This window comes from Bos indicus, chromosome 1 (genome assembly GCF_029378745.1).
Source record: "Bos indicus isolate NIAB-ARS_2022 breed Sahiwal x Tharparkar chromosome 1, NIAB-ARS_B.indTharparkar_mat_pri_1.0, whole genome shotgun sequence".
NCBI classification, from domain to species: Eukaryota; Metazoa; Chordata; class Mammalia; order Artiodactyla; family Bovidae; genus Bos; species Bos indicus.
In genome coordinates this window covers 49,430,592-49,450,502 of record NC_091760.1, presented here as the reverse complement: position 1 = coordinate 49,450,502, position 19,911 = coordinate 49,430,592, and positions in this window count along the sequence as shown.

Genomic DNA, 19,911 nt, shown 5'->3' with positions numbered 1-19,911 from the left:
GAGAACAGGCAAAGACCTTCCAACACCCACAAGCAGTGGTCCCTGGAAAACATAAACATGGACAATGAAACCAATCTAATACTGGAAATATAATTAAGGCAAATACTATTTTTAAAAACACAAACTTGAATTTATATATAATGAGTACACTAAGAGGCAGGGAAAAATACTGATTGAAACTATTCAGGAATGAACATCAGGTGAAAAAAATTTCATAAGGAAATCAGGGCAACATGACTGGGAATGAACACTGAATAATGAATGAAAGAACTGATTCTAAATAAAACAGAGGGGATTGCACTGTATAATAAGATATGACCATCATAATTGTTCAACTAACATAAAAGGCAGTAAAGCAAAATATGGCCATAAGTAGGGTAATTTTCTAATCACATTGCAGTTCAATTGAGTTCAATTCAATCACTCAGTCATGTCTGATTCTTTGCGACCCCATGAACTGCAACATGCCAGGCTTCCCTGTCCATCATCAACTCCCGGAGTCCAGCCAAACTCATGTCCATCCAGTCTGTGATGCCATCCAACTATCTCATCCTCTGTCGTCCCCTTCTCCTCCTACCCTCAATCTTTCCCAGCATCACGGTCTTTCAAATGAGTCAGCTCTTCACATCAGGTGGCCAAAGAATTGGAGTTTCAGCTTCAACATGAGTCCTTCCAATGAACAACCAAGATTGATCTCCTTTAGGATGGACAGGTTGGATTTCCTTACAGTCCAAGGGACTCTCAAGAGTCTTCTCCAACACCACAGTTCAAAAGCATCAATTCTTTGGCACTCAGCTTTCTTTATGGTCCAACCCTCACATCTATACATGACAACTGGAAAACCATAGCCATTACTAGACGAATCTTATCTAGGCTGGTAATAACTTTCCTTCCAAGGAGTAAGCGTCTTTTAATTTCATGGCTGCAGTCACCATCTGCAGCAATCTTGGAGCCAGAAAAATGAAGTCTGACACTGTTTCCACTGTTTCCCCATCTATTTTCCATGAAGTGATGGGGCAAGATGCCATGATCTTAGTTTTCTGAATGTTGAGTTTTAAACCAACTTTTTCACTCTCCTCTTTCAATTTCATCAAGAGGCTCTTTAGTTCCCTTCACTTTCTGCCATAAGGGTGGTATCATCTGCATATCTGAGGTTATTGATATTTCTCCCAGCAATCTTGATTACAGCTTGTGCTTCCTCCAGCCCAGCATTTCTCATGATGTACTCTGCATATAAGTTAAATAAGCAGGGTGACAATATACAGCCTTGACATACTCCTTTTCCTATTTGGAACCAGTCTGTTGTTACATGTCCAGTTCTAACTGTTGCTTCCTGACCTGCATACAGGTTTCTCAAGAGGCAGGTCAGGTGGTCTGGTATTCCCATCTCTTTCAGAATTTTCCACAGTTTGTTGTGATCCACATAGTTAAAGGCTTTGGTATTGTCAATAAAGCAGAAATAGGTGTTTGTTTGTTTGTTTGTTTTCTGGAACTCTCTTGCTTTTTCAGTGATCCAAATGATGTTGGCCATTTGAGCTCTGGTTCCTCTGCCTTTTCGAAATCCAGTTTGAACATCTGGAAGCTCACAGTTCACGTACTCTTGGTATCTGGCATAGAGAATTTTGCGCATTACTTTGCTAGCATGTGAGATGAGTGCAATTGTGCAGTAGTTTGAATATTCTTTGACGTTTCTTTTATTTGGGATTGGAATGAAAACTGACCTTTTCCAGTCCTGTGGCCACTGCTGAGTTTTCCATATTTGCTGGCATATTGAGTGCAGCACTTTCACAGCATCATCTTTTAGGATTGAAATAGCTTGACTGGAATTCCATCACCTCCACTAACGTTTTTCCTAGTGATGCTTCCTGAGGCTCACTTGACTTCACATTCCAGAGTGTCTGTCTCTAGATGACTGATCACACCATCATGGGTTATCTTGGTCTTGAAGATCTTTTTTTGTATAATTCTTCTGTGTGTTCTTGCCACCTCTTCTTAATATCCTCTGTTTCTGTTAAATCCATACCATTTCTGTCCTTTATTGTGCCCATTTTTGCATGAAATATTCCCTTGGTATCCCTAATTTTCTTGAAGAAATCTCTAGTCTTTCCCATTCTATTGTTTCCTCTATTTCTTTGCATTGATCACTGAGATCAATTGCTTTCTTATCTTTCCTTGCTATTTCTTTGGAACCCTGCATTTAAATGGGTATATCTTTCCTTTTTTCCTTTGCCTTTAGCTTCTCTTATTTTCATAGCTGTTTGTAAGACATCTTCATACAGCCAAATTGCTTTTTTGCATTTCTTTTTCTTAGGGATGGCCTTGATCACTGCCTCCTGTACAATGACATGAACCTCTGTCCATAGATCTTCAGGCACTCTGTCTATCAGATCTAATCCCTTGAATCCATTTGTCACTTCCACTGTTTAATCATAAGGGACTTGATTTAGGTCATACCTGAATGGTCTAGTGGCTTCCCCTACCTTCTTCAATTTAAGTCTGAATTTGGGAATAAGGTGTTCATCATCTGAGCCACAATTAGCTCCTGGTCTTGTTTTTGCTGACTGTATAAAGCTTCTCCATCTTTGGCTGCAAAGAATATAATCAATCTGATTTCAGTATTGACCATCTGGTGATGTCCATGTGTAGAGTCTTCTCTTGTGTTGTTGGAAGAGGGTGTTTGCTATAACCAGTGCGTTCTCTTGCCTAAACTTTCTTAGCCTTTGAGCTGCTTCTTTTTGTACTCCAAGGTCAAATTTGCCTGTTATTTCAGGTATCTCTTGACTTTCTAGTTTTGCATTCCAATACCCTATAATGAAAAGGACATCTTTTTGGGGTGTTAGTTCTAGATGGTCTTATAGGTCTTCATAGAACCACTTCAGTATTCTTGCCTTGAGAACTCCACGAACAGTATGAAAAGGAAAGGTAAAGTAGGACCTACCATCTAAGGTTGGTTGCTTCAGCAGTGCCATCATCATTTCATCAACAAGCCAGGTGCTTCTTCACTTCTCTATCTTCATAGGTTAGAAGGCTATTTTCCCCATCCATAGAAGTCTGCCTACAGAATTAGTACTTCCTCTGTCATATCCAGTGGAGAAACAGAGTCTTTCTTCAATACAATGGAATGTATACCTACAAAGTAAATATTCAGTTAGATCTGAATAATAAAAATTTTGGCAAAACTTACACTTATGTATTTACATATATGGATTGCAATGGCAATTTCATGTTTGAGTGATCAAACAAGTATATGCTGATGACTTCCTTAATAGTTTTGAGAGAAGCAAATGAAGAATTAACCAAAGACCTGTGAAAACTTGGAAGAATAGGTTTGTCTAAATAAAATAAGTATAAAACAGGAAAAAAAAAATCTGGTTGGAATCTTCAGTAGTTTGAAGAAATATTCCAAGAGCTAAAACGCTTGAAGAATTTGATTTCAGTATATCCATCCATGGAATTATAAAGCAATGGCACCCCACTCCAGTACTCTTGCTTGGAAAATCCCATGGACAGAGGAGCCTCGTAGGCTGCAGTCTATGGGGTCGTGAAGAGTCGGACACGATTGAGCAACTTCACTTTCACCTTTTACTTTCATGCATTGGAAAAGGAAATGGCAACCTGCTCCAGTGTTCTTGCCTGGAAAATCCCAGGGACAGTGGAGCCTGATGGGCTGCTGTCTTGGGGTCGCACATAGTCGGACACGACTGAAGCAACTTAGCAGTAGCATGCCTGTACTTGGGGCTTCCCAGCTGGTACTATTGGTAAAGAACCTACCTGCCAGTGCAGGAGAGATAAGAGACGTGAGTTCAATTCCTGGATCTAGAAGATCCCGTGGAGGAGGGGATGGCAACGCACTCCAGTATTCTTGTCTAGAGAATCCCATGGACAGAGGAGACTGGCAGGTTACAGCCCATAAGATTGCAGAGCCAAACACAACTGAAGCAATTTAGCACACACATATGCCTGTATTCATTGTACCCCTTTTTCTTTTTTTATTTACATAAAGTTTTTTTTTGTTTGTTTTAATATAAATTTATTTAAATTGGAGGCTAATTTCTTTTTACCTACATGCTTCTCTGTAGGACTATATAAATGAAGCAATGGACTTTGTATGTTTTAAATGCATTTGAAGAGGTTTTAAAAGGATACTTGGGTTTCATTCTATTTACTTCTTATCTGTTAGCTATACTAGGGATTGAACCCATGTCCCCTTCCTAGTTTAGACTTCCATTTACAAATATACTTCGATTGCCAAGTATCACTGAACATTTGAAGAAAATCAACAGAAAGACAATTCAAGATGAAAATGTAGTAGAGCTCCAAAAAATGAAATGGGGATGAAGGAAGACCGTTTAAAAAATTGTATCACTAGAATATGAAAAAATGCCATTCAAAATATAAGCCTGCTAAAATATGATATGAATGAGATACTATGTAATATAATTTTAGCAATAAAGTGTAAAACTGCTAAAATTTAAAGAAAAGATCGAAAAATGAAGGCAAGGGATTAAATGACTAAGATATTTGATCCTTACAATGATAGGATGAAAACCTATCTATTATCTCCGACAAAGAAGATAAAATATTCAGAAATCAGTGAAGGGTGTTCAAATTTATAGCAACTATAAATTGTGCATAAGAAATGTATTCACTTTGATACATGGAACATTCTCTTTAACATAGTCGTTTAATGATCTCCTTTTTATACTCATACACATTGCTTGTTTGTGACCTAAACATATTTAATGACATTATTTCAGATTTTCACAATTAAATTATAGTTAAAGAGTAGGTGGTTTGCTTATACAACTAATTATATGTATATATATATATATGTGCATAATATCTTGACTGTGAGAGCATTCCAGTTTAATGGACAGCAGATGAAATTTGGGAGCAAAGAAAACTGGATGAAGAAAGTCAAGAGTGATGTTTGTCATTTGTTGGATAATCAAGGTTTAGTATAATGTGTTTGTTTTATTTTATTTTTCAATATAAATTTATTTTAATTGGAATCTAATTACTTTACAATATTGTATTGGTAGATTTAACATATATTTTAAAATTATAAACACAAAATCTGAAAACTAGGTTCATTTGAAAATATTGAAAGGAAGATGAAGAAGAAATTTGAGATGTTGGATCAGTTAAGTAAATTTTCAAACATCAAATAGGAGAGTTAATACATAATATATAAAAATAATATATGAAGGGAAGTATCCACTAGAAAATCCCAAACAAGAAAAGGTTAAACATTTTTTAATTTGTGGGTTATGATTTAGGGTCAGAGGTAAGGTGATTGGTTGGTGGTAAAATTGGCTAATTTTGCATTTTGTTGTTGTTTTTTTTTTTTTTTTTGCATTTACTTTATACATACTTTCCTCAAACACTGAAATTTTTGAAAACTGAAATCTCAAAAGTATAATAATTTTAAAATGAAAATAATCTGACTCATGACTTAAGAGTATCATCAAGGGGAAGGAGAGAGGGAGTAAGGATAATTTCCATTCCATATTTCTTGTTTTAATTAAAAAAGAGGGACATTATTAAGTAATCTATTCAGCACAGGAAGTATAATGTTCCATATCACTATATTAAAGATTGCTTTCCTGTCTCCTATTTTCTAATTGCTCTATTTCTACTGTTAGCTTCTGATATCAAAATATTCCTGTGTGCCTTCAGTTACTATCATACTTGGCATTTCATTTCTGGAACAAATAGCTACCCAATAGCTCTTTAAGGAACACAGTGCACAAGAGAAAGACAATAATGTTGCAAGAGTAAGAGAAGCAGGAAATGTTCTATGTTTACATCCTACTGTGTACAATTTTTTTAGGAGGAAGTTAGTAAAAATTTTAGAAATAGTACTGCCCTGCTCCTGGACTCTTTATTTTTTCCTTTCGGTATAAATTCTACAGTCAAAAAGTGTGCCCTTTGGGAAAACTGTACATACATTTTCATCAAAAGTCATTATCTGGAAAATTGCCTTCAGTATTATTTGTTGTTCCAGGGTCATGCAAGTAAGTAGCTTACAGAGAATTGGTTTGGTGACTCAATTATGTTATTGTAGATGCTTCAGAGGTTTGAAACCAAAATTTATTATTTAAGTACTTGAAAAAGTAATAGTACTTTCAATCTAAATGATTATTATAAACAGACAAGAGGGAAGAACCAAAAATTCGAAAATCAAATTAAGATTACCATTTGATATAAAATATATTTAGTAAAATAAAATTTAACTTAAGAATAATATTTGATCCTTTTTGTATAGAAACTACTTGATTATGACCTATGCAACATAAACAAGGTTTGAGATTAGTCATGAGATTGTATTAAAATTCAGTCTATGTTGTTACTATGTAACTTTACATTTTTTACTTCTCTATCTCCTTTGATTTTCTCTCTAAAAATCAACACCTAACTCATGCACATGCATGATTTTAGAAAATAATTATATAAAGTGGTAAAGAGTTATTTTCTCTGTTAATAATTCCCAGGCCCACTCTAATTCCCCAGAAGAAATCACAATTAATATTTCCAAGATTAATTTCTTCTGATTGTTACTACCATTATAAGATGAAATAATGCTAATGCATCTATATCTCTGTTTATGGTTGTATCAACTGTAGAGTGAATACTGATAGTCCAGACTGAGAAAGCACAGAAGAAGATACACTTATATTGCCTCTTACATTTTCTCTCACCTACTCAACTCCTGACTTAGTTGTTGTATATTATACTTCTCTGAAAATTGTTTTCCTAATTATAAATCATTTTCTTTCCTTTATCTATCTCCTGATTTTCATTAGTTATATTTCTGCATTGTCATGATTTATAATATTCAATACTTGCAATAAGTTTTATTATTAGAGAGTAAAAGTGGCCTTCTGCTTAACTGTATAACAGCATATGTAGTTTCCCAGTGCTATGCAAATCCTTTCTGTCTGCAGTGGAAATTCCTGTCTTCACTGAAGGCGTCCCTCCTCAAGACTTTGCACTCTCTGCTCCTCTTCCTGGGAGCCTTCTCTTGAGCCATGGAGGCTTGTTCAGTGCATAGAGAGGGCATCCCTGAAGTGCTAAGATTTGACATCCCCAGGGACAACCCTAGTCAATAAAAAGGTGGGATGTGGGGGATTAATTATCCAAGGAATTTATCCTCAAGGAAACAAGTCTGAAATGTGTTTTACACCATTCCTCCCCAGGGTCTCCATAGGAATGAAAATTCCAGTTGGTCAAAGTAGTGACCTTTTTATTAAGGCACCCTTGACTGTCTTTTTTCCTTTTACTGTCTCACTTTTTCAATTCTCTGGTTTTTTTCTTGGGTCACGTTCTATGTAAACTGCATTCAACAAGAATTTGTATCAGGGTTTGTTTTCTAGAATCCTTAACTAAGGAAAGGTGTTTCTTTCTGGCTTCATTATTTGATAGAGGTAATTAAAAATAACTTTAGTGTCATTCCCTTCACATTTTATGTAAATTGCAAGGCAGCAGTGAGTATCATTGTTTTTTGAACCATATCTGGGCTGGGAGCTCAGCTTACTAACCTAGGGTTGCCCTGTTTTTCACAAGGACAACAGTTGTATCATTGTAACTCCTTCTTTTGAGTAATAGTAAGTTGTAAAATTGACAATATATTAGCATATGATTCTTTATTATAAATACTTGTGTGTTTTTTTCATACACTAAGAAGATAAAGTCTTTGAGGCCAGACATTGTACTGGGTTGTATTGCTACAAGCCTTAATATAGTTGCCTTAAAATAGATGGTGGTTACATTTGTTGACTGGAACAGAATTTACCAGTTGGGATTATCATTAGTCAATCATTAAAGAGTTTAACCCTCTAACTTTTATGTGTTCATCCTTGTTGACTTGCTATTTTTTTTCTTCATGGTTGGCAATACTCCCCTCAGATTCAAAGACTTCAATGTCTTTTTCCTATTAGAATGAGCTGAGAAACTTTAAAAATAGGCTAGTGTTTTGGCTCTAACTCTAGACTGATTAAAATAGAATTTCTGGAAGTATTTCCTAGATACATTTTTTTCAGAGCTCCACAGCTCGTTGTGGTATACAGAGTTAGGAATCAATGATAGACTGTTAAGGTCCACCATCTCCCATCTCTGCCTCCACTACAATTTTTTTTTTTCATTCTCTGCTTTCTAGTACATTCTTTTGCTACTCACATTTTATCCTCTTTGCTAGATACAGTAGGGATTGCCTTTATAAAGGGCCTTAAGTGTGTGCTCAGTGCACTAACTTGTGTATATTTATTATAGAATTTTAGACATTCCCCACAATGTATAGATGTAGAGTATTGGGAAGGTGACTTACTCAAGATAAGACTGCTAATTATTGCTTCCAGGATTTTATTTTTTGCTTTCTTCCTCTTTTTTGTCTTAGGGATCTCTTCAATCCTGAGCTTTTCATTAATGGTGATAAGTTTTCATATTGCTTTTTGTATTTCACACCTATAAAAGAAATAATGGAAATAATTGATGATCTTCTTTTGCTTTGGTTTTAAATACATCATGGATATTTTAACACTGAAGTCTAGGACATTCCATGCTTGAACTGAATTATCTCAGGATTTACTGAAACATAGAAATAAAAATAAAGTAAGGTAAAGAGAGATATGACTTGTCCAAAGGCACATAGCTTGTAATTTGCAGAAATATAATTAAAACCAAGAATACATTCTTTATTTTTCTTATTAAATACTTCAAACACATGTACAATAATATATAGAAATATAAAATAGTAATATTCCTACTATGCATTTTTAAAAGCTAATATTTTTGTCCATATTTGACTCAATTTTAAATGAAATGCAACATTCCTTATGTCATTAAAACCCTGTTAGGAATCTCTCCTATATTCAATCCACATCCCTTTATTCCTCTGTCACTACTGGTACCGTATCTCTTAAATGTGGTATTTATTATTTCAAGATATACTACTTCTAAAATAATTTGGATTCTTTGCAATCATAATGATTTCCACATTCTGTGTCATTAAAGTTTGCCTCTTATTTTATTTGTATACCTACAACTCTAGTACTTTAACTTCATAGTAACTAGCACTATTGAAAAAACACTAATTTGTTTATTTTATTTTTGGCTGCATCAGTTCTTAGCTGTGGATTCTTTGTTGCAACACACAGGCTCCAGAGCATGTGGGATCTGCAGTCATATAGCTCTAGGGCTTTCTGGTTGCAACATAGGCTAAGTAGTTGCAGCCTGTGGGCTTAGTTCCACTGCAGCATGTGGGATCTTAGTTCCCCTACCAGAGATGAAACCCAAGTCCCCTGCCTCAGAAGTCAGATTCTTAACCATCAGACCACAGGGAAATCCCTAAACAGCTCTATTTTTGTTATTACATTTTGTTATTACATTTTTTTTATTATCTTAGCCAAAAATGTATTTAATATTCAGTGTTTAAGTGTACACTGTAATTCTTTCAATATAAGCTAAATATTTAATAACTATTGTATTGCATCCTGACGAATTTTTTTGCTCTTATTTCCACCATTTTAGTGGCAGTAAAAGTTATTTCTTATATCAGTAATCTCATATATCTCTTCTGGCTTCATCTATAATTTTCCATTATCTATCAAAAGTGAAAGTCGTTCACTTTTGACTCACAATTTGTGACCCCGCGGACTGTATAGTCCATAAAATTCTCCAGGCTGGAATACTGAAGTGGGTAGCCTTTCCTTTCTCCAGGGTATCTTCCTGACCCAGGAATCAAACCCAGGTCTCCTACATTTCAGGAAGATTCTTTACCAGCTGAGCCATAAGGGAAGCCCAAGAATACTGGAGTATCCCTTCTCCAGTGGATCTTCCTGACTGAGGAATCTATCAAATTGAATTTAAAAATCTAAAAATGGCCTTTATGATTGATGTGTGTATAAGCGCACTCAGGCCCTCAAGTTATGTCCTGCTCATTGCAACTCCATGAACTGTAGCTTGCCAGGCTCCTCTGTCCACGGAATTTTCCAGACAAGAACACTGGAGTGGGTTGTCATTTCCTCCTCCAGGGGATCTTTCCAATCCAGGGATTGAACCCATGTCTCTTGTGTCCCCTGCATTAACATGCAGATTCTTTAACGTTGCGTCACCTGGGAAGCCCATGATTGTCCGAGACTGCCATTTTATTTTCTTTTTTCACATCTTACAACAGCTCTGAATGCTTTTTATGTTATAGGCATGGGAACATTTTGGGCATACTGTTCATCCCACTCCCCAGGCTTCTGTTGATACCATTCTATCTGTCTGAATCATGCTCTCAACTTATTTCTAATTAGACATACTTCCATCCATTGTTGTGTTGTCTTAAGAAATGATAATGAATAATCCAACAATTTAGAAACTAAGAGTTTAGTATTTGAGAAGATATTTTCCTAAATTAAACTTTCAAAGTGTTGCAGTGAGCTCAGTTAGCTGGCTTTCAGTGATATACCAGCTAGAAGTGCTCAGGACCACTAGAAATGCTCAGGACCACTAGGAGTGCTCTGACCTCTGCTTTGACTAATTTGCTTGCATAATATCCCTGGATATTATTTTTCCCCCCCAAAGAATACAGAACTTGTATGAACTCACTAATTGAGCAGATATTGGTGATCTTTCATCAACTAAAAACTTCTCCTTTCAAAGCCACTACTATTACTCTACACATACTAAATGATCAAGTATTGAAGCATATATTTAGATCTCCAAGTATTTACCTAGGTTTCATGGTTCTTGATTTTTTTTTTTTTTTTAGTTACCTTCAATGTAAAAGAGAAGATAGATAGTTAAGAGATGAATATCAATTAAGGAAAGTGGACTGACAATCATAGCCTAAGTTACTTCTGCCACTATCATGATTGTGTTTTATTTCTGCAGTGAAGAATCTGAAAAGTAAAGCATATATTTAGAACTATCAACAGGGAATATCACCTGTCATGCATTTCTGGATTTCTTTAACTGTTGAGTTCTTTTATTATGAAAATAGAAATGTTGCTTTAGTTGGTGATATATGGTTTACATATATTCTAAACAAATTTAAAAAAATAACTCTGTATTTATTTAATCCTGAAGCTTTTCTGTTAATGGTGACACTTACTTTGTAGAAATCAAAAACAAAGTTATAACTTAAAAATTGAAACTGAAATTATACCAGAGGAAACCTCTAATCCTGTCTTAGTGGTAGGATAATGTGTTGAGGTTAGGGAATAAATACATTCACAATAAAGCTTGTGTGATGAGTCTTGTCTGCAGAATGAAGATACATATACTGTGCTGCTAATTATGTTAGAAATATTAACCCAATGCATTAGGGTCTCAGTTGCCAAGGAAAAAGCGCTGTGTCTTATTTATTAAGAGATAGGATTACAAATGTTAAAAACATATATTATGAACCCTGAGTCAGTTGCCAGCATTGGGTTGGGTCACATTATTTTTTTCTGTTCTCTATCAAATTAGCCAGGAGGCCACCTCCAGCACCAGGAGGCAAAGTGATATTGTATACACTTCAAAAAAGAGACACCAGAGACAAGGAAGGGTGGGTGTTGTTTGGCCAGGCATCATTCATGTAATTGGATCTGGGGGCAGACAACATTAATGCACTCAGTGACAGGAGGTGACGAAGCCCCATCTGTGCTGGCCTGCTGAGTTGATCATATCAAGGAAACTGCTGGTCAGTTTTCTGAGAGTGACTCAGAGACAAAATTAGGTTGCTGAAATTTTCCATCCATCTAATATAAAGACAGGAAGAAATCTGCTGTTGTATGAAGGAAAATGAATGTATTATGTTAAGAGGCTCTCAAATTACATATCATTTTCGATTGTTTTGTCAAAAATATGTTCTCTTTCTAAAATTTTTGAAATGTACTTATTTATTATTGGATAACTTTTTATTTTCATATTCTGATTCCATGTTTATTTTGTCTTTTCAGTGAGACAGGATAACAAACATAGAGTGTATGCCCAAAACAGACTTATTGTAGCACCTATGTCCTTGTGAAATGTTTAACTTCTCTGTGCCACAGTGTCTTCATGTTTAAAAGGGGCTCATAGAATTCTTGCATTAAATGTTACATATTTGTATACTACTAAATGCTTCATACGGAGAAGGCAATGGCAACCCACTCAGTACTTTTGCCTGGAAAATCCCATGGACGGAGGAGCCTGGTAGGCTGCAGTTCATAAGGTCGCTAGAGTCGGACACAACTGAGCGACTTCACTTTCACTTTTCACTTTCATGCAGTGGAGAAGGAAACGGCAACCCATTCCAGTGTTCTTGCCTGGAGACTCCCAGGGACGGGGAAGCCTGGTGGGCTGCCATCTATGGGGTCGCACAGAGTCGGAAACGACTAAAGTGACTTAGCAGCAGCAGCAGCAGCAGCAGCAAATGCTTCACAGCATTTCAGACATAGACCCAGGATTAATTCACATAAATTCAACCATTGTTATTAGTTTAGTAATGTTTGGGAAAAAAATATAGCAGTCCTGATTTTGTCCCATCTAGCTTTATGTGATCTGTTGAAGAAGTTGGGTTAAAAAAAAAAAAAAAAACAGGGGAGTATACTCATGATTTCCTTAAAGCAAATAAATGGATCCAGTAACATCTGAGCTCATCAGGAATATTGTTATTGGCTAAGAAACTGTGTTAATTCTTCAAACTCTCTTCTCTAATTTCTATTTGTCACCTAAATGTTACTTCCTTATAATTGTCTATGTTATTAATGCTGTCTTTCTCATCTTCCCTTGATACCTAGAACTTTTAAGTAAAAGACGCTTACTCCTTGGAAGGAAAGTTATGACCAACCTAGATAGCATATTGAAAAGCAGAGACATTACCTTGACAACAAAGGTCCATCTAGTCAAGGCTATGGTTTTTCCTGTGGTCATGTATGGCTGTGAGAGTTGGACTGTGAAGAAAGCTGAGTGCCGAAGAATTGATGCTTTTGAACTGTGGTGTTGGAGAAGACTCTTGAGAGTCCCTTGGACTGCAAGGAGATCCAACCAGTCCATTCTAAAGGAGGTCAGCCCTGGGTGTTCTTTGGAAGGAATGATGCTAAAGATGAAACTCCAGTACTTTGGCCACCTGATTCGACGACTTGACTCATTGGAAAAGACTGATGCTGGGAGGGATTGGGGGCAGAAAGAGAGGGGGACAACAGAGGATGAGATGGCTGGATGGCATCACTGACTCAATGGACGTGAGTTTGAGTGAACTCCAGGAGTTGATGATGGACAGGGAGGCCTGGCGTGCTGCAATTCATGGGGTCGCAAAAAGTCGGACACGACTGAGCGACTGAACTGAACTGAAGTTAGATATATGATCGATGATGTAATAGGTTACAAGTTTATTGACTCTTTAAGAGTGTTTACATGTGTACATGCTCAGTCGCTTTAGTCATGTCAGACAGTTTGTGACCCTGTGAACTGTAGCCCACCAGGCTTACTCTGTCCATGGAATTCTCCAGGCAAGAATATTGGAGTGGGTTTCCATGCCCTCCTCCATTAAGAGTGTGTATAAACTATCAAATTAAAAGATACAATTGATAGGATAGAGTCATATGTCTTTTATAAGATGTCAAAATTCTTCAAGGTATAAGACATGCTCTACAGCCACTGCATGCCCCTTCTGACCTACTACTGAGGACTGTACCCACTAGTTAAGTAGCTTTGTGTGAGTAGATTAGAAGCTGTTACTTTCCTTTCCTACAGGGTATATAGCTGGCTAACTCTCATCAAGAGTTAAGGAAAAGGTATAAGGAGAGTTGTTTCTTTTCTCCTTTTTTAGTGATGCTTGCTGACTTTCAGAGATCTGACTTTCAGAGTGGATATTTATAGTTATGCCCTTTATCTCCTATTCAGTCCCTTTTATCATCTTATCATGTAATAGATACTTTGAGTTAGTTCAGCTCAGTCGTGTCTGACTCTTTGGAAGCCCATGGACTACAGCACGCAAGGCCTCCCTGTCCATCACCCACTCACAGAGTTTGCTCTAACTCATGTCCATTGAGTCGATGATGCCATCCAACCTCTCATCCTCTGTCGTCCCCTTCTCCTTCCACCTACAAACTTTCCCAGCATCAGAATCTTTTTAAATGAGTCAGTTCTTCATATCAGGTGGCCAAAGTATAGGAATTTCAGATTTTATTTATTAATATTTTTCATATTTTAATTCATTTTCACTTTAGTCATTTCTCAGCACAACTTGATAAAGTTTTCTTGGTTAGAATATATGTTTTCCTACTAATTAATAAGAATGATTCAATAAATAGGAGCAAATACTTCTGGATCCTCTTCCTTCTGCTCACCAACTTCTCCTGACAAATCTCCCATTAATATTATGCCAGTGTGGGGGCTTCTTCATGCTCAGGCTTCCCACTTCAAAGTTATATCCCATAGGTTATTTAATGTTGCCTAATGCACTATGCCCTGCACTTAGCAGATATTAAAATATCTTGCTGTTGCCATTCCCCAGAAATCATCTATGTAAATAGTATAGATTTTACTTACCAACTGGAACCTACAAAATGAAGCGTGTCTTACATCTAGTTACCATTTTAAATAAATGACATATTGGGAGAAAAAAATGCCATAGAAGAAAGGACTTATTGATCAGTTCATCTAATCACCTTATCAAATAAGCAAATTGAGGCTCAGGATTTTAAAAATAAAATTAAGGGCTTTTGTTTTACTCACAGAAAGAGTTTGAAAAAATACATAAATGAGTAGAAGAATGAATGAATACAAGTTATGTTACACTCTCATATTCCTTTAGGAGTTTTGCATTAGATCACCTCCCTCTTTTTTTTTTTTTTTTTTATTGTTTTGTCTCAATCAGTACATTCCTCTTCTCCAAATGAGTTTCATTAGGAATAAATTATCCATGGAGCTCATATGTATATAGTAGTTAAATCTCTATTCAGTTAATTCATATGACTTCTTCCCAGACATTGAATGTCAAATTAGGTCAGTTGAATAATAATTGGATCTAATTAGCTTCCCTACAAGCTGTTAATTCCTTTACCTGGAGCCAAATAGAAGACTGGTTATAGTTTAACTGCCCGAGTGTATGTCTGTGTCAGCATGAGGAACAGCAACATTCTTTGCCATGGAAAAATGAAAATATAAAATTTGTTGTTTATTGTGGCCAGATAATTTTGAAATAACCAATCTAGGTTTGATTCCTTGGTATTAATAACAGAGATATATGTAACAGTTTTTGTGTTATGTTTCCCTTTTAAATGATAGTATATAAAAATGAAATTTAGAATATTTTATTAATGAGGATTAATTTCCCTAGACATGCTAGAGTTTTGCAGTATAAAAATCCAATATGGCTTATAAGTGATATAAATGAGAGCATAGTCTCTCAGACCACATTCAGTGTAAGAACTAATCTGTAAGGAACTAATCCCAGTTGCACTTGTCAGAAAAAAATATCTTTTTGACAAAACTTGCTATATTATTTTGCAAGAATGTATTAGCATCTTTCCCCAACTGGATATGAAAAATAGTAAAGGTGATGAGAGTCTTGATGAATTGAAATAAAAGAAAGGCTCGCCAACCGTTCATATGTGATGTCTTCTACTGCTAGTTCCCTGCATATTTCTTCCAAATAGAAAAAAGAAAAAAAATTTTGACCCAGTCTAGGTCAAATATATATTTCTTAAGAATCAGCTAGGGTGAAACTTCAGAGTTATGGTAATTGGGAACTGCCTATCACTATTCCCAGATGAGAGAGATTGTTCTAAAATAACTAGTCCAAGAGAGGTCCATCTTAGTTCCTCTGATTATATTTAATTGTGGTATGAAGGACAATATTGTAAAATGAAATGTAGTTGTGAATGACTGGGAGCCATTGCAAAACGAATGATTTCTGTGTTTTCCCTTTGTTCAAACCAAATCTGGATGGCCAGATATCTGTTTTCCCTCACCACTGAACCAAATCTAGATGGCCTTTTATTAAACTTTGATGATGTGGATTTACATTAAAAAGTGTTTCAGTCTTACCCTTGGTAATCTATATAATTGAACATAAGTTTCTGTTACTGATAACTCTATTAGTTATTTCTTTGATAATACCAAAGAGCAAGCAGTTCCCTTATCTTAGGATCTTATAACAATATACATGGGTTTTAAAGTTTCTTTGGGCTTCAGATCAGATCAGTTGCATAATCAGTGACATGGCAAAGGGTAGGAAGAAAGAAATTTATAATCTATCATAATAGAAAAAAATGACTAATTGCAAAGCAGATTCAGTGTATTTATCAGGCAATATAATTTTTAATGTAATGCTACTCAAGAGTGTAAAATGTTCAGATGAAAGACAATTATGGAAAATTGTTGAAACTTAGAGTGATTACCTATATCAAAGAATATAAAATTACCCTCTAGTAAAGTCAGCAAAATGTTGAATAATTGCAGATTTTCTTATTAGTCTTCATACAAATGTATTTACTCATTTGTGATCCTGAAAGACATCATTGTTTTGTATTAAGAGATATCATAAGACTCATTGTCTGAAAAAAAGAAATCCATTTTAAGAATTATTGAAAATTCATTACGAGGTGCTTGGAAAAATATATTTTGGTTATACTGCCATTAATAGGTTTTTTCTTTGAGTAATTTGTGTGACTGTTACTAACATTTTAGAGGCAAATAAATGTCTCATATCTAGAAAATTTATGATTTCACAGTTCAGTTCAGTTCAGTCGCTCAGTCGTTTCTGATTCTGTGACCCCATGAACCACAGCACGGCAGGCCTCCCTGTCCATTACCAACGTCCGGAGTCCACCCAAACACATGTCCATCGAGTTAGTGATGCCATCCAGCCATCTCATCCTCTGTTGTCCCCTTTTCCTCCTGCCCTCAATCTTTCCCAGCATCAGGGTCTTTTCAAATGAGTCAGCTTTTCTCATCAGGTGGCCAAAGTATTGGAGTTTCAGCTTCAATATCAGTCCTTCCAATGAACATCTAGGACTGATCTCCTTTAGGATGGACTGGCTGGATCTCCTCACAGTTCAAGCGACTCTCAAGAGTCTTCTCCAACACCACAGTTCAAAAGCATCAATTCTTTGGTGCTCAGCTTTCTTTATAGTCCAACTCTCACATCCATACATGACCACTGGAAAAACCATAGCCTTGACTAGACGGACCTTGGTTGGCAAAGTAATGCCTCTGCTTTTTAATATGCTGTCTAGGTTGGTCATAACTTTCCTGACAGGGAGTAAGCATCTTTTGATTTCATGGCTGCAATCACCATCTGCAGTAATTTTGGGGCCCAGAAAAATAAAGTCAGCCACTGTTTCCACAGTTTCCCCATCTGTTCACCATGAAGTGATGGGACCAGATGCCATGATCTTCGTTTTCTGAATGTTGAGCTTTAAGCTAACTTTTTCACTCTTCTCTTTCACTTTCATTAAGAGGCTCTTTAGTTCTTCTTCACTTTCTGCCATAAGGGTGGTGTCATCTGCATATCTAAGGTTATTGATATTTCAGCCAGAAATCTTGATTTCAGCTTGTGCTTCCTCCAGCCCAGCGTTTCTCATGATGTGCTCTGCATATAAGTTAAATAAGCAGGGTGACAATATACAGCCTTGACATACTCCTTTTCCTATTTGGAACCAGCCTGTTGTTCCATGTCCAGTTCTAACTGTTGCTTCCTGACTTGCATACAGGTTTCTCAAGAAGCAGGTCAGATGGTCTGGTATTCCCATCTCTTTCAGAATTTTCCACAGTTTATTGTGATCCACACAGTCAAAGGCTTTGGCATAGTCAATAAAGCAGAAATAGATATTTTTCTGAAACTCTCTTGCTTTTTTGATGATCCAACAGATGTTGGCAATTTTTCTCTGGTTCCTTTGCCTTTTCTAAAACTAGCTTGCACATCTGGAAGTTCACGGGTTACGTATTGCTGAAGCCTGGCTTTGAGAATTTTGAGCATTACTTTTCTAGCATGTGAGATGAGTGCAATTGTTTGGTAGTTTGAGCATTGTTTGGCATTGCCTTTCTTTGGGATTGGAGTGAAAACTGACCTTTTCCAGTCCTGTGGCCAGGAATTCCATCACCTCCACTAGCTTTGTTTGTAGTGATGCTTCCTAAGGCCCACTTGACTTCACATTCTAGAATGTCTGGCTCTAGGTGAGTGACCACACCATCATGATTTTCTGGGTTGAAGATCTTTTTTGTACAGTTCTAGTGAGGATTTTTGTCAGTGCACTGAAAAGTGGTAGGAAATAAAATGAGTCAACCAGCAGTGCCTCCTCAGGATGAGGTTAGATCCTGATTAGGGAAAAGAAAATCACAATTAATTTTTGGGAGATATTAGTAGATGTAATAAACTGAACAGTTAGTAGGCAGAGCCACTCAGAATAAGACTTTTTTTTTTTTTTTTCTTTTTTTACTGTTATACTCAATCCTTCCATGTCTGAAGCTATGACCAGTCAGGAGATACTCTTAAAATAGTTCAAACCCAACCATCATTCTACATTGTATGGCATGGACATCAACCCTTGGGTAGGATTCTGAGCAATTCAAAACTCTTCTCTAAGAAACTCATAAGGATCAAGTGTTCTGCATCAATGAGTAGGTTAAATGGCTCTACTCTAAAGGGAGATTAGGAGGTAAGACCCTTATATTTCTAATAGTTAGAAGGCATAACTATTAGACATTTTTTAAAATCTGTTGAATAACAGGCACAATTCAGAGATCTCAAAAGAGTTGTCATTTTCCTCAATTCATGTCAATTTCCAACAGGAAAAACTGACAGAGTGTTATTCATCACATAACTGGGTATGGCAATTCACTGCTATGAGCTTTCCTTTTAAATGCCTAAGCATCTGTCACCCAAGACATTTTTGGATTCAGGCAAAGAATCTTTTGTTTCCTTGTATTTGAATATATGGTATATCAGCTTTAGTCAAATAAGTATTGAATGGAGTCTTGACTCAGCACTTTCAATACATACACTAATTTGTATCATTATTTATCTTTTTATTTTTCATTTTTCACTTTGTACTAATTTTTAAACAAAGTAATAGGAGTGAAATGTTCTAACAGATGTCAATGTGACAAAACCCTGCATTTATATACAAGTAAAAAGGACATATAAGCTGAACTCCTAATAGGTTCTACTGTCTTTCAGAAGACCACTGCTATAGTCATTTTTTCAGAGGCACCTTAGAGGTGACACTGAAGGGTGTGAAAGTGTCAACATGCTTTGTGGTTGAGGCCAAACTTCACTAGAACGAGTGAACAATTGTGTAACCTTTTGAACTTTCCTTAATCAGAGGAATAGGGTTCCAGATTGTTTTGATAAAACAAAGTTGTTTATATTTTTCTGTTGTTGTGAACTTTACTTAAAGAGACATTATAATATATTGTTAACTTTTGGATGCAGTGTTAGTACCAAGATTTTTAATCATATGAATTAATACATTTACTATTTTTATTGGACTTCCCTGGTGGCTCAGATGGTAAAGAATCTGCCTGTCATGCGGGAGACCTGGGTCTGATCCCTGGGTTGGGAAAATCCCCTGGAGAAGGAAATGGCAACCCACTACAGTATTCTTGCTTGGGAAATCCCATGGACAGAGGAGCCTGGTGGGCTATAGTCCATGGGGTCGCAAAGAGTTGGACAAAATTGAGTGGCTAACACTTTCACTTCATTTTTTTATTAATAAATACACAAAGTACTTTGGTGGTGAGAATCACCTTTCCTAATTGTTCACATAACCACTTTTCAATATATTGTAGGTGTTAGAGTATAAATCTAGGAGCCATATATCTCAGGTTCAGATCTAAGTTTTATTGGGTGTGAGGTATCAGGGGGCTTTTATAACCTTTTTCTCAGTTTTCACATTGGTATATGGTATTGTGATAATAATGATAGTGACTGAATAGGTGTGGAGATTAAGT